Source organism: Patagioenas fasciata, chromosome 1, assembly GCF_037038585.1.
Source record: "Patagioenas fasciata isolate bPatFas1 chromosome 1, bPatFas1.hap1, whole genome shotgun sequence".
NCBI lineage: Eukaryota > Metazoa > Chordata > Aves > Columbiformes > Columbidae > Patagioenas > Patagioenas fasciata.
In genome coordinates, this window is record NC_092520.1 from 60,871,037 (window position 1) to 60,886,349 (window position 15,313).

General features: G+C 36.6%; 1 long non-coding RNA gene across 1 annotated transcript in view; it reads left to right on the forward strand.

Annotated features, from left to right (window-relative positions):
• The first annotated feature begins 13,496 nt into the window (after positions 1 to 13,496).
• LOC139826992 (uncharacterized) overlaps positions 13,497 to 15,313 on the forward strand; it is a 58,215-nt gene continuing 56,398 nt past the window's right edge. Inside the window, exon 1 of the long non-coding RNA XR_011737162.1 lies at positions 13,497 to 13,728. This is a non-coding gene — a long non-coding RNA (uncharacterized lncRNA). The remainder of the gene's footprint in view (positions 13,729 to 15,313) is intronic.

A 15,313-nucleotide genomic window follows, 5' to 3' on the forward strand; every position in this document is an offset into this window, starting at 1 on the left:
ACTCAGATAGTTGTGCACATGAAGTGGAGCAATGATACTTGTGCTATGGATAATCAGCTAAGTAGCCCTGGTGACAGAGCATAAAACCTCTAATTTTTGATGCAATTTGCCTCATGCATTCTAACAGACGTTTCATAAATATTAGTTCATGAATATAATACATCCACAATGTACATCTGTATGGAATGATTGCACTACAAGCATATAATCCAAAAATTAACTAAAGTTGAAATTCTTCCTGGGCAATGGGTTTCCATTGGCATCTGCAGTAAAATGGTGCTTCAGTTTGTGTGAAATTTATACTATAAGTGCACTTTGTTTAAAAATGCACTAAATGGAAGCAATTTGAGAATCTATACGTATGATTGTATTTTAGGGGTTCTGAAACATTTTTGCCATCTGATTGACAGATGCCTGTATCCAGATCAAATTCAGTCAAGGCATAAAATCTAATCTAAAATTTTGTTCCACATTTGAGCTTCAACTAATTTAACCTTTTAATTAATAATTTATCTTGACTTAAACTTCTTATTGATATTCTATAGAGATTTTTTTCACTTCCAAGGTATGAGCAATAGTGAAAAAAGATCTGTCTAAATTCCTGTGGAAAGGTAGTTTTCGTAAGTATTTTATTTCAATCAGAAGCAAGAAATTAATGAAGTCAGGTCTTACTGCTATTTTGATTAGAGTTTAATGAGTTCAGGAGGTTCAGATAAAGATGGATATGTATCTCACTGAATGAATCTTTTCATTATTATTCCTATGTAATGCTGGTATTTGGATGGAATCCAGGGACTTTGAACTCCATTGTGCTAATCAATGCACAAATCTGACCTTCTCCATTAATTCTCCAATATTCACCCATTATTGCAGCGCAGTATTTCACAATGTTTTCACTGCATTTCACTTTTAAAATGCTGTTGGCTAATTTGGTTTCTTTGTTTAAAATCCCAGTGACAATAAGACTTTGTGCTCATTGTTAGCTAACGTTAATGTTACGCTTCTCACATAGGCCTTAATATCCTTTACAGGACTAGCTCAAACTTATGATTGTGACATGAAACTACAGCTTTTGTCAGCACACTCATAGTTGTAGAAGATCTGGTTGCCCTTTATTCATGCTGCATTGTTAACAAAGAGAGCCAAAAAAGGACACCGTCCTGACTGTGGAAGCCCTCGCTTAGTAATAAAAGCAAACTGGAGTGGGAATATTTATGAAATGTTTTTAGTTCTTGTCATGGAAAGTTAATAATTAGAGCTGGAAGCAGATATCATATAATAATTCTTAGAGAATACTACTGAGATGTTGTTTTTCAGTTTTTTGCTGTGCTACTGAGAGTTTTACTTTTAAGTGTCTTCATATGTACTTTCATAGTTAAAAAAATGAATGACACTTCTCAGAGAGAATGTTTATAATACATAGAAGTTTTCTATCTTAATTAAGCATGTAAATAATAAGTAAAGCAAATGGCTGAAAATAGAATCAAGTTTGGCATACTGCATAATACCCATCCTGTCAGTAGAGCACAGTGACTAGAAACTCCCTTGTTTCTTCAGCTGATGGGAATGTGTGCTTAGCAGTGTCAGAAGCATATTTGGCACTTTGTAATAAAACTTGAGAGATGACAGAGCGGAAGAGACATTTAAAAATATGCTTGAGCCATTAAAGTTCAACCATTGTCCAACAAAAATGCATGAGATTCTGCAGTACAGTGTTTGAAATAGCTTTGTGACCAGAGGCTAACTTCTAATATGCAGTGGACAATACAATGGGAATTGGTCCTGCTTGATGTCATTACAAGCACCACAAAAAATGATTACTGGTAAATGATAAGTAAACTTGAAGAAAATAAGTAAAATTATTTTTATAGGCCTGTAAGTGCCTTACGATTGAGTGGAAAAAATACCCTCTTCGAGCATGCGATGTCTTTGTTCAAGCTTTAACTGGTAAATATTTTCAGAGTTCTGAGGAGTTTGCTTTAAAAAAAAAGAATCTAAAAATAATTCCCAGCAGACTACAATGGGTTATGAGGATGGATTTCCCAGGACGATTCAGAATATCTGCAAGGAGTTACCTTTACTGAGAACAGAAGAAAGCATAATTTCAACCTTCGAGTTGTGCATAGATTGATTCTTCATAATAGAATTAAACATATCTAGAGGCTAAGGAAAGTTCAGCTTGATCTTTTGTGACATCAAACAAAATAGGATCATGTTCCTGATGGCTGGTAGCAGCAGCAGCAGCTTTCAGATAGTGTGAGAACAGAAATAGAGCAGCAAATTAAGGCTTAACATTACATTTGCATGCAGTTAACCATTTGCTTTTACCACACCATAGTTACCTCACAGTTCTTCACTGTCTCTGTCAATCTTGTAAAGTGTAGAAGGGAATTAAGGGTATTATTTTCTTTCCTGTGTTTAATCCAGGAGAGATGATGAAAGCTCCCCACTGATCTAAATTCTTTGGTTTATTCCCTCCATCACCATCTCCCCAGGTTGAAGGCCTGCTTCCTGTTAAAGAAATACAGATCTTAAAATACCTTTACCCTGTCCCTTTCACTTAACTGCTTTGAGGGCTATACCCTGTTAGCATGTTAATGAAATGATAGCAAATGCGCAAACAGTTCCTCTTTTAATTTCATTAGACACTTCCTACCTTATTCCTTTGAATATCTATAAAGAAATTCATGGTGACTTGCTTCCTTATTATTAAAAAAAAAAAAAAAAAAAAGAGCCATTGGATATCCTGGGCTGCCTTCATTATGTTGTATATAACATATTTGTCTTTGCATCCTTTGATTAAAACGTGGTAATATTTCTCTGAAGGGAAGAACTTTGCAGTTGCAATTACAGATAATAGGGTTGTTTTCTAAACCCCAGTGTGGTGTGAACATCAAAGTAGTGTGGATTATAATAATCCTAACAAATAACCTTCTGTAAACTCATAAGAAAGAAGAAGCTGGATGTTTTCATTAAGAGAGAGGCAATTCATTTAACAGTCAGTTGTTGCCTGTTTCTATGCGGTGAAAAGTCTGTTAATTTGCATAAGAAAATAACCACCAAAGAAATGTAAATGATTGAACTAGGATCTCATTAGCAAAGCCTCTCTTTCTACCTGAAGAATCTACCTCTGTTGGCAGTAGATCGAGTTTCAAGTACCTTCTTACCTTTTAAAACCCAATTATCTTCAGGCATTTCTATCAGTTAAGGCAGGGGGAAGGAAACATGGCAATGGTCTTGGCAACAGATCTTATAATTTAAGGAAAAGATTCTCCAAAATAAGCATTTGAATTACTTTTTTTTTATATGTATTTACTGAATATCTATCATTTAAATAACTACCTGTATCACTGCAGTAAGGTAGAAGTATTTATTTTTCTGCAAAAACAAACAAAAATGAAACAAAAAATTCCAATCAAAATGGAATTTGTAATGTTGTAATTTGGAAGGAGAGGTAGATGACATTCTGAGTTTTTCAGTCACTAGCAGAGCAAACATTTCTAGGTAGAGAGAGAGGCTGCTAAGTTATGTAAGTGGGTGAAGAGGAAATGATTGTTCCACGGTGATGCCAGTGAGCCGCATGACCTTAAATCCCATAATGTATAAAATATAATAAAAAATTCTTGAAGTAATTTGATTTAGTTTCACTGGATTCAATAGAAGTTTGCCTGCCCGTGTCAAATGAGAATATGGTTCACAATATTCTCTCTCAACCCAGTACATATAGTCTATAGATGTTTTACAAATGTACAGTTTCTAGGAGACAGATCTTTCAGTGCATAAACATGGTAACATTTCACCTCTGGAGTCCTGAGTTTAGCTGGGGCTGGTCAGGTTACAGACAGGCTACAACAGGAGCTTGGTAAACTCTGCTTGCTTGCTAATGGAGGTTTCTGATTTACAAGACAGTGATTAATTTCTGAATTCTGTTTCAAGCAAATGTTTTATAGGGGCTTGGAAAAAATGCTGGAAATATGGCACTCTCAATTAGGGAGAGATTTCTGGGCATTCAGACAAAGGTTTGGTGATGGATTAGTGAATACTTCATGGCATAAAGCACAGTGTTGAGGTGGTAGGCAAGAATTTGACTGTCTGAGCATGAACAGGTAGGGAACAGAATAGGAGGAGCCTCACCTTGAGTGCAGTGTGTTAATGATAAGACTGTGTAACTTTTAAACCAGACTGTACTAAGCAAAGTGAATGTCACTCACTGCATCAAGCTAAATTTCTCTGTAAACTGTTAGAAGGCTTTATGGCTGAGTTTCCTCATCCTTTTTTGCCTGCAGCTGTCCTGCCTGAAGATGTTGTCCTCCCCTCCACTGCCTCTTGCCATTTCCTCACCATGTGCAGCTTCTCAGTCAGCTCTGGTCATCCTGATGTTCATGTTACTGGCTCCTGCCTCGATGCAATCAAGATGAGCTGAGTTAGAAAAACCCCTCTGTATTTGAAATGATAAGAAAACCCAGATTGCTTTTACAGAATGAGTAAGAGAAGTGAGTGGTATTGTTGTAATTATGCAAGTGGACACGTTGCCACAGGGTAAACCAGCACCACACTTACACTGCTTCCTTTGTTCTGCTGTATCTCTCTATATTTAGGTTTTTCTCCATCATACCCTTTCAGTGGAGGCAAGGTGCAGAAAGGCAGCCAGACAGGTACCAAATCAAAGTAACCCGTATAATTTGTCTTCACCCCCTTGCTTGCCCTGTGGTAAATTGTTCAGTTGATGTTGATAATTTTCTAGATGGGTGTTGTTAAAATGCTATCAAACACATATACATTAACCTCTCATTAAGCAAGACACCTTGTGGCAGATAAGTGCCTTAGAGTAGATACGAAGATGAAGAACCAGTGAAGATGTCTGTGGGGCAAGGAAGTCTCTGTACTCAAAATAATAGTGTTAGTTCCAAATAAACAGTAGGGTAAACATAATTATGAACTAAAGCTTTTATTACAAAGTTTCTATGAAATTACTAGGGGGAAAATATGATCTCTGTCACACTTTCTGAAGATCACTCAGTGTCCAGTTAAATTGTCTGAATTGACAAGCTATTTGTCCACAAGCCAGAATTTTGGGGATTTTTTTTTCCTTTTTTCACACCACATTCAGCCTTCTGTTCCTAGGAGACATATCAGTCATCCTTTTGACCTCAGTTACGTGCAACTGATAGATATTTCATTGTCTTTAACTGCAGAATCATGATGTGGAGGTCATGGAAAGAAATAATATCCAGGCACTGTGCTGAAGAAAATACTTGGAAGATACCAATGTGAGACTGGCTATTTTAGTGTTGGCCCAGCTCCATCTGCAGTTCCCCATTCATCAGTGAAATTTTAATCTGCTGTAAAATTATAAATGAGTCTTGGGAAGATAAAGAGCTATTTTTAGAAGTTTATCTCTTCTGAAAGAAAGATCAGTACATAACAGGTCAAAAACACTGTAACAGACAGGACATAAAATGGAACATTGGTCAAAGGCCAAAATAATATTTGAAAGCAAAATATCACTATTATTTAGAGGCACTTATGTTAAATATGGTGAAATTGAACTGTTTATAGAAGACGCTGGATTTTCTCCAGACTCTGCCTGCACCAGTTCAGTGTTAAGCTTTTCAGAGATGAGGATTTTTTTTTTATAGCAACCATAAATGAGAAAAGGGGAGCATAAAGAAAAGTGTACTGCATGGGAAGGGATGTTAATATTCTGCCAGTTTAGCTCATTGGTCCAGCTCAATGCTGGCTCAGATGAATGCCAGAGCCCCTGCAAGAGAGAGGAGAGGGCAGTGGGAGGGAGACAATCCCTCCTCTCCGCAACAGCTGGCAATGGCTGGCACAACTGTATCTCTCATCCACACCCTCAGATTCTCCACCCAGTGCTGAATCCCTCTTCTGATCACACAAGTGAAGCTTTAGAGATTTCGTGACTTGACTCCAGGTATTGCCTGTGGCTAAATCAGAAAGCAACACCTGTTCCTCTTAACAGGTTTTGCTGCTGACTTCAAAATCCATGCAAAATTTTCATGTTCTGAGTGAATCTTTCAGCTCCAGTATGTTGTCTGTCCTTTCCCTCTTTCTACTGCTCTGATTTCAAGCCTCATATGATCTAAAAGACTTCAATAAGTTAGTTTAGCAAGTCAATACCTTGCTATTACTCTTAAATTACTTTAAATTTCTTCCTGTTCCTCGTTGAAAGTCTAGTAGGGAGGAGAAAAAAAAAAAATAGCTTTAACATGTGGCCTTAAATTTTTCCCAGCTGAAAAAATACAGTTAACCAGTATGAGGCTAATGGACTGATGTACAAGCTGATGATCCACACCAGTTCCCCTACAGCCAAATAACATCCTCTGACCTGTATACACAGCAGCTGATTTTACCCTGGATGCTCTAGCTTGCCTTTATCCTGTGTTTCAGACCTCTCAGTACAGAGCTCTGATGTTAATTCAGACTCTCTTAGCCCATTAGCTGAATGATGCAGCACCAGACTCCCTGGCTTGTAGAATCCTGCTTTTTCATTTCTCTGCAGCTGATAGTCAGCTCATTACTTACCTTGCCCTTTCCTTAATGACGTGCTTCTCTGTGAACATCCTTCAAAACAGACAATATAATGATTTAAACTACTTCTGTAGATTGAGTAGCTCGTACTTTCTGTGTTGTTGTTCTTATCTAAATAGCCATTTTTAACAAAATGTGTTTGAAATTCTATCTTTTGAAATATCTTTAGCTCAGAAAAGCTGCTTAAAAATGACAGTTAATAGCTAGTATTATTTGTGTACTACCAGTAATATGACACTGGCTAAGTTTTCCTTTGGTATTGCTTTTGTCTTACTTTTTGTTTATTTATTTTTCTTTTTTCCTTCAGCTTGGTTTTCATATTTAGTGAATTCAGACAAGAAAAAATTACATTTAAAAGAAATAGGAATGTTGGAGGTTTTTTCCATGCTTTCCTGACAATGATAAAAAGTTATTATGTCTTTAGATACTTGAAAACAATGTTGAGAAGCAAGAGAACTCTCGGGAATTAACACAGATTTAAAATCTGTGGGAAAGAAATGTAGACATGGAGAAACCCCCAACTCTCTAGACCTCTTACAATTTTGAACATCTCATAAGATCTGTCTGTAATGAAGTCCATAAGATGAAAGTTAGATATTCATAATTTACAATTAAAATAAAGCAAGATGAAAAGAAAGCGTGTGTTCTTTAAAGAACAAATGGCCCAACACTACTCTCATATGTCTTCAAATTAGAACTAACTTAACCAGAATCAGTACCATTTAACTAATGTAAAAACAAGAGGAAAAAATAATTCCCTGGAGATTCTAAAGCTTTGGACCGATACAGGGTAAAAATGACATAATTGTTTTAAAAGATGGAGTTTAATTATGATGAACAAAAATCTCTCCTCATATTTTTGAACTAGTGTTTCGACAGCAGTGATTTGCAATTGTTGGCCTACAAAATCCCCTTGGAACTGTGAGGCACTTCTAAAAAGTGTCTGAAATGTAGTACAGAAAAGCAAACGTATGTCAGTAGCCTAAATTTGTAAGGATGTCAGCACATCTGAAAGAGTTGAAAATCATCACAAAGTGTTATCAGTATTGTTTCCCACTTCTGCCTATCAACAAGAGAAAATTTCCAGTGCCCTCCTTAACTGAACTGCTTGATTTCAAATCAGAGATATGTACTGAATCTTAATCAACTTGAGAAGTGGAAGACTGAAGAGGAAGTCATTTGAACTCAGAGCTGAGTCGCCTAGGGTTTTTCAAGGCTTTTTAAAAATTTTTATGGTGATGCCCTAGCTGTCAGAGTTTAAATGCTCTAGAGGCTCAATAGCTGTGATATTTATTAACCAAGTGGTTATGATCAGAACTTTGTCACTCAAACTTGCTTGGTATCAGCTGACATATGGTGTCATGTTTGAAATACCACTCAGTAAATCACTGATAATGTCAATGTAATTGCTGAAAGCTAACACAGGGTGTAATTCTTTTCCCATTGAAGCTGATGGCAAGAGTATTATTGATGGCAATGGTGCAGGACTTAATCTGCTAACCACAAAAGTATTTTCTTTTTCCTAATTGCACAAAAACAATCAATAATTTTCTAAAAAAAACAACCAACCAAACAAAAACCCCAAACCAACCTATTTTAATGAGCTTCCATTTAGAAATGATAGCAAGTTAAAGATTTTGTGATTGACTTATTTGGTAGATAATGCTGCTGTGACTATTTCAATATGTTTTGTTTGTGAGTCAGATGCTAATATATTCATAAGTAGATGAATATATGAATGTAAGAGCTTTGCATACATCTCGGTTCCATCTGTTATTTCTTTTTGCCCTAAATTTAAATACTCTGTGTAAGTGTTAACATTGTTATTAGCATTTCATCAGATTTTGGTATATATTAATTTGATGTTATCCATAGGATAGTTTTTTTCTGCCTTTTGTGGTTTAATTTTAACTGGTCATTTTCTCATTAAAATGCTTAATTTCCAAAAATAAACCTTTCCTGTTAAAACACTTTTTTTTTCTTTTTTTTTTTTTTTTTTCCCCAGAAGATTTCAGGGACAAAGCTTTCTCAAGTTCTGGGCAGATTGTCTGTTGGAGAGACACTGCCACTGCCAAAGTGCAAGAGATTCAGAGTCAGTTCTCTGTTCTCTACAACTTGGAACAGAATCTTAAATCTGGGCCTCCCACACCGGGAGAGACTGGGATGCAGATTCAGGCTCTATCTGGCCGAATTCATGTGATGAGTCTATTTGTTATGTGATCAGCAATCCTGCAGATTTATTTATCTGTCTGATGTGTGGCTGCCTAGAGCACTTGGAAAGGTCTTTCTTTGTTCCAGTGCTGGGCAAAATAAAAAAAATCTCGAGAAAATTTAATAACAGTCTCTATAATTATGATGCATTTGCAGCCCATGACCAAAATCAACCACTGTAAGCAGTGGTTAACTGAATGCTGAAGGTTTCTGCAGCCATGTTTCAGAACTACCGTTTTCACTACTGCTCACTGTATTTGGATCTCATAATAAAGTGTTAATATTATAATGGATTTAAAGTTGTATTTTACAAACTCAGATTTATTGGAAATGTGTTTGTATTTGCCAGATAGTTGTTTGGAAATTTCAAATGTTTTGGTGCATCTCAAGACCTTCATAAAATTGATGTTTGTCTGTTACACTGGATGCAGAATAGGGACTGGCGTTCTTGACAAATAAGAACACAGATTTCTTCTGGTAAAGATTTTATAAGCGAAGAAGGCAGTGCACAGATGAAGGATAAGGAAAGTGGAGGAGTAACTGACACAATAACAGTGTGGTCTGATTATATCAAACATCTTGTCTTGTTTTGTCTGTTCCATGATATTTTTTTCAGTTTTTTTCTACCTAATTGTCTATTTGATCATCATATGTACTATCTTGCTCAAATGAAAATGGGAAGTATTTTTTATCTTTCAAGAAAGACAGTTGCTGTAGGAGAGAATTATGGCAGCAAAAGTAATGTCCATTGAAAATGAAGAACTTTTCCGTCACTCTCATTGCAGTAAAGGTGCAAACAGCTCTGCAGATTAACTATAGATATAATTTTAATATAATTTTGAATTTTATTTTTTATTTATTTTTTGACAGGGATTGGAACAGGCTGCCCAGGGTAGAATCACCATCCCTGCAGGTGTTTAAAAGGCATTTAGGTGAGGTTCTTAGGGAGATGGTTTGGTACTAGAGTTAGGTTATGGTTCGACTCAATAATCCTCAGGTTGTCATCCAACCTAAATGACTCTGTGATACTATTTTTCTCTTTCTCTGAAGGCTATCCAGATAATGTGTATGTGTACTTGTACACAGCAGGGTTATTACATCTGCCTGCTGCTTTTGAACTTCCATGTGGCATTTGCCTCTTTTAACCATTGGCTATTAGAGTACTCTTTTTCTTATTTTGTAAAATTTATTGCTTTGATCTCTGCTGTCTTCAGTGTCATCTGTTAACCCTCAGGGACATATTGTGGTATCTACAGTATTTATTTGTTATATATATATATTGATTGGAATTACTTGTATTCACAGTCCAAACTGTCACATAGATAGATCTTGGCTGTATTTATCACTCCTTGAAGACCCTGTAACAGCATCTACAGTGTTGCTCGATTGTCCTTCCATTATCAAGGTTTAGATGGTGCTAATTTTCTTAAGTGTAATGCTGAAAGGATGGTATGTAAGTGGAATCATTTCAGCTGGAAGTGGAGCCTCTTAGGGGTCTTTTATCTCCCTTGGGTTTTAGCTTTTCTTCTTTGCAGGCTTTGCAGTCTCATATTCATGAAAGTGTCTCAACTGTAGCAGAGATTCTAGGCCATTTTGAATGGCCGATGTATTCTAGGAGAAACGGATCCTTGGCTGGGTATTCTTCTCATGCAGTGGCATAAAATGGAAATTCTTGCTCGGGGTCATTCACTTTTGCACCCTCAGGCTCTTTCACTAGTGAAAGAGTCCATGATCCCAAGATCTGTTACTCCTAGATAGTGTCAGGGTCCTGACCCTTAAGGGTAACTGACCCTCAGAGAACATCTGTACCCACCAAATCTCAGATCAAGGCATGGTTTGAGGAGGAGGGATAGGAAATGTGTGCAATGCTTTCTCAGAACCTTTCCCTTAGCTAAATACTAGCTCAGCCAGAAAACTTTGAATGGAGTATGAAGGCTTCCACTTCATTTGCTCAGACATCCTCAGGATAATAGGACACCCCTTTTCTTCAGGGAGTGATTGGTAGGTAAGCTACATTTAGCTTTGCTTACAGGCAGTGGCTGAAATGGACAGCTGGGCTGTTCTTGAGGCAGTTTCTTGGAATATGAGGGGAGAGATGAAGCCTCCATATCACAGCAGGTACACCATCTGCATTTGAGGAACATCTTCATAATCACAGTGACTATTTACACTCTTCCTGCCATCTCTCTACCTGAATTCTAAACTTCTTCAGCGTGGCATTTTTGTCCTAAAACCAGTAGCTCCCAAATTATTGGGATCAACTAGTGTGTACTCTTCTAAGCAAATTTTGAATTGCCAGTGTCGTGCATTTATTATTTCACAAGGTTCTGCAGATTAACCACATGTCCTGCAAGGGAGCTTGGATCACTGAAAACACTGCTGTAAGAGGAAAGAGGGTGGCAGACTTCTTTTGCACTTTTCCCTTACATGTCTACATATAGACATTCATGCATATACATATGCAATTGATCACTCTTCCGAAAGAAGCAAGATTTTTCTTCAGCAGCAAAAATGGGTTAACACTCTGTTTTCAGACAAGATTTCCTCCTTTCATCATAAAACTAAGAATAAGTGGTGAATCCTTGCTTTAAATGCTGCTGTGGGTGCTTTTTTTGTCTTGATTCTGAATGCATTTCTCCTAAGGAATAAGAATAAAAAGCTTAAGTGGGGTGCTTTTTTTTTTTTTTTTTACTTTGTTTGTTTGTTTGTTTGCTTTTTTTAAAGAATTTTCAGTTACTGGTTTTTAAAAGGAAAAAATAAAGACAGTATGTCTGACACCTCTGTTTTCAGAAAGTTTTGAGCTTGTATTTTTGGCTGTGTAGGCTTCCTTTCGTGAAAATACAGTTCTGTGTATTTGTATTGGGGTTATTAAATGAAATAATGCTGATAAATAAGTCCAAATTTTGCAGAATAATTAGGCTCAGTTATGACTGGTTAACAGTTCAAGTATCTTGAACAATATTGCTAAACGACTCACACTGATAAAATTAAAATTTGCTTTTAATCCACATCTAAATGTGCATAGTGATAATGAGTACAAGACAAAACAAAAAAGCAAAAGGGAAGACTGTTTCCTATGCTACATGCCACAGCCAAAATAGGTGACTACCGAAGGTCACTTACTTTAATCATATCTAAAAAGATGAAATTGTGGAATGTGCAAAGAAATAGCCAGCCTTGGTGAACACTGGTCTTGAAGTAGAGAGCACTTTTTTTCTCTTCTTGTGTTGCTAACTTCTTTTATGTTATTTCTTTATGCCTGTGGGTCTCCTTGTATTCTTTGGATGTTTAGAGTGTATGAGGTTCAGAGCAGAGACCTGTTCCCTTTTACTGTCTTCCCATGCCTTACAAAAATACAAATAAATAATGTATATAGTGCGTCACATTACACTTTCATTATAAGTTATGAGTGTGTTGGTTTTGTTTTTTAATATAACAGGGAGATAGTTGTCTTTGCCTGTGCTTTTAAAGGCCCTAGTGCAATACGGTTGTGGTCCATGACAAAGGCTTCCAGTTGATATTTTAGTGCAAATAATAAGAATTCTTTTTTTCTGTCTGTTTCTATGGTTTCTGGTTTTACAGAAAATAAGCGGTCAGCCTGAGATTGCTTTCATCCTGTAATGCCAGGAAAATGTTTGTGTTAAGTACTTTCATTGTATATGTGCATGCTTGTGCATGTATGTGTATAGAATATAACATAACAATAGAAGAATGAAGTTTAGGATACAGGGCTGTGGAAATTTTTTTAAGAAATAATGCTGTCTTAAAACCTATGTTTATTTCGATTTTAGAAGGGAAAGAAAAACATTATAAAGGGAAACCTGTAACTGTCTGAAAACCAGCCAGATGGAGTAGGAAGAAAAGAGTTGAAGGCCGTAGGACACAGACTGTATTCTGAGCCAAAAGCATTACAGAGGATAAAACAAAAGGCAGGCAAAAATCAAGCCCAGACAGTCAAAGGAAAGATATAGGAGAGAAGATGGCAGGAGGTTACAGCCACTGAGGTAAGATTTTATGCGGTTCTAGAAGGGATGCTTTCCAGATCCTGTGTCTTTACTCTGTGAAAAGATTTGAAGGAACAGAAGGAGGGATCTAGTGCAACTGCACTAGACTGTCTCCAAATAAACCTGCTTTTTCATTCAGTTCCATCTTTTTTTCCTCATCCTTTGTGGAAAAAAAAAAAACAAAAAAACAAAAAAACAAAAAACAAACAAACAAAAAAAAACCCACAAAAACCAAAACCAAAACCAACAAACAAACAAAACCAAAAACCAAAAAACAACCAGATTTTACACCAAAGATATTTTTGCCTAAACGTTAAGATCACACTAAGAGTAGGAGGGAAGGTCAGGGGTGGAAAAGAAGGTGACTTGAGAAGCTACAAAGCATGTGCTGCAATCCTTACAGTGCAAACATCAGCTGCAATGCCAGGTGAGGTCACCTTGGTAAAGGAATATAACACCGACTGGCCGTGATAGAGGCTGGGGAGACTCTTTGATGAAGGGCTGGTAATAACTTCCTGTGGTTTCAAATATACTAGGCATCACGCGTGAGAGATATCAGCATGCATTTAGTCTTAAAGATCCCCCCTCTCGAAATCCATGGTGTTTTCTGGACCTTGTAAATCTGCAGTTACTCTTGGTCTACGCTGCCCTCTACTGCCCAGCCTCACAGTCGCAATGGTTGCGTTCACATTCGCAGTTCGATGTTGTTTAGACGGAACTGCGTTTGCTTCGTATAGATTAAAACAGGAAGTATTCAGAGATGTACGGTCTGTTTAGGATAATGGTTAATATGAAGCTGGCATGCAGCTCAGCAGCTTTTCAGGGTAGTTCTTGGGCAATTAACATGCCTCTTCCATTATAGCAACTTATTTATAGCTAGTGAGCAAGTGAATGCTTACGGTAAAAGAATTATCAGAAATATTGTAATAAATTAATAACTTTACTCTTCATAAGTTAAAAGGTAGGTGAAATATTTTATTTATTCTGATGTTTAGATTCTTTGAAAGAGATGGACAACACTAAAGCATCAAGTAGATCAAGCTGTTGGCACAGAACAACTCTTTATTACATGTTTACTAGCATTTTGTCCAATATAACTTTGAATGTGCATGCTGACAGGCTTTCTAGCATTTGTAGCCCTGACATTAATTCTGTAAGAACACTTTTCTGTATCTTGCAGTTAATCTGGTTATTATTTCCCTTGTTGCTAAGTTTTATCTTCCTTTGTTGCTCAAATATTTAGGGGTAGCTATTGTGTTGTACTGCCTTAGCCAAGCTTAGGCACACTTAACTCTGTTACTTTTTTGAAAATAATTCCTTGCATGTTCTTAACTGTTTTAATGCTTCTTTAAGACTACTCTGCATGTATCAGTGACGAGGTACACAGACCTGAACACAGTACTCTAAGGAATGACAAGAACAGTGTGATTACTTTCTCTTCCCATTGAAGGCTGCATCTCTCTGTAAAAAAAAAAAACACAAAACCAAACAACACCAAAAATTTATGCACTCTTTTACACTATTTACTGCTTACAATTTCTTATTATTTTTAATGTAATTTAGACCCTTCTAATCATGGCTTAAAATTACCATAGTGCTAAATGTCTTCATAGTGTTGAATGCCTCTTCACAAGAAGCTATTCAAGAGGCAAGTCATTGCCATCTTACATTGCTTCCTATGTGTCAGTTAGCCAGTTTGCATTGAACCAGGCAGTTTTACTATCTAGAATAAAAGAAACTAATTCTTCGTTGTATACTGCAAGAGGTAAAGCCCCAAGTACTGCACTAAGGTCTGAAAGCATCACTTTTCTCGCATTCTGAAGAGAATACTAGAAAACACAATACTAGAAAACAAGCAATCCAGTTTGTTTTGAAAAATGCATATTCTTTCTAAACCTATACACCTTATTGCTTCTGTGTCGTGGTTCCATTGAAATATGATTCAGCCAAAACTAATTGACATAAATTAACTCAGGAACAACTGGAGTGGTTTGTATGCTCCTACTGCTTTTCCTTTTTTTTTTTTTTAAATTTTATTTTATTTTACACTTGCTCCCTCAAAGTCTTTGGTGGGATTTTCTCAGATCTTTAGTTGTTGAAGGGTAGACATCTCTAATGCGGGCTAAAGCTCACTGCTGTATCCCAGCTACGTATTGTCCCTCATAACTTTTTCTCACAAGATCCTGAGCCTTCTGAAGATGATTTGGAGATGGACTGAGTTTTACTTCAGGTAAGGCTGGTTTCCTGCACTGAAGTTGAGCATTTTCTTCAGCTTTCTTTTTATTTATTTATTTTTTTCCCCCAGATACTGGGTAGCAAAGGACAGTAAATGAAAAGTGTTAAATACTGCAGTTCCATTGGGCTTGCAAGGTGTTTTAGTGTCTCCTCTGAAGTACTCCATGTTATTTTCTCCCACTCATTTCAGGTCCTACTGCTCACTTAATCCTCAAAGTATTCCAGGTCTTCCTCACTGGACAGCAGGTTGCTTCCAGCAGTTTTTAGCTCTGTTTTTGTTGTTATTTTAATAATTTTTACGATTTTTCAGA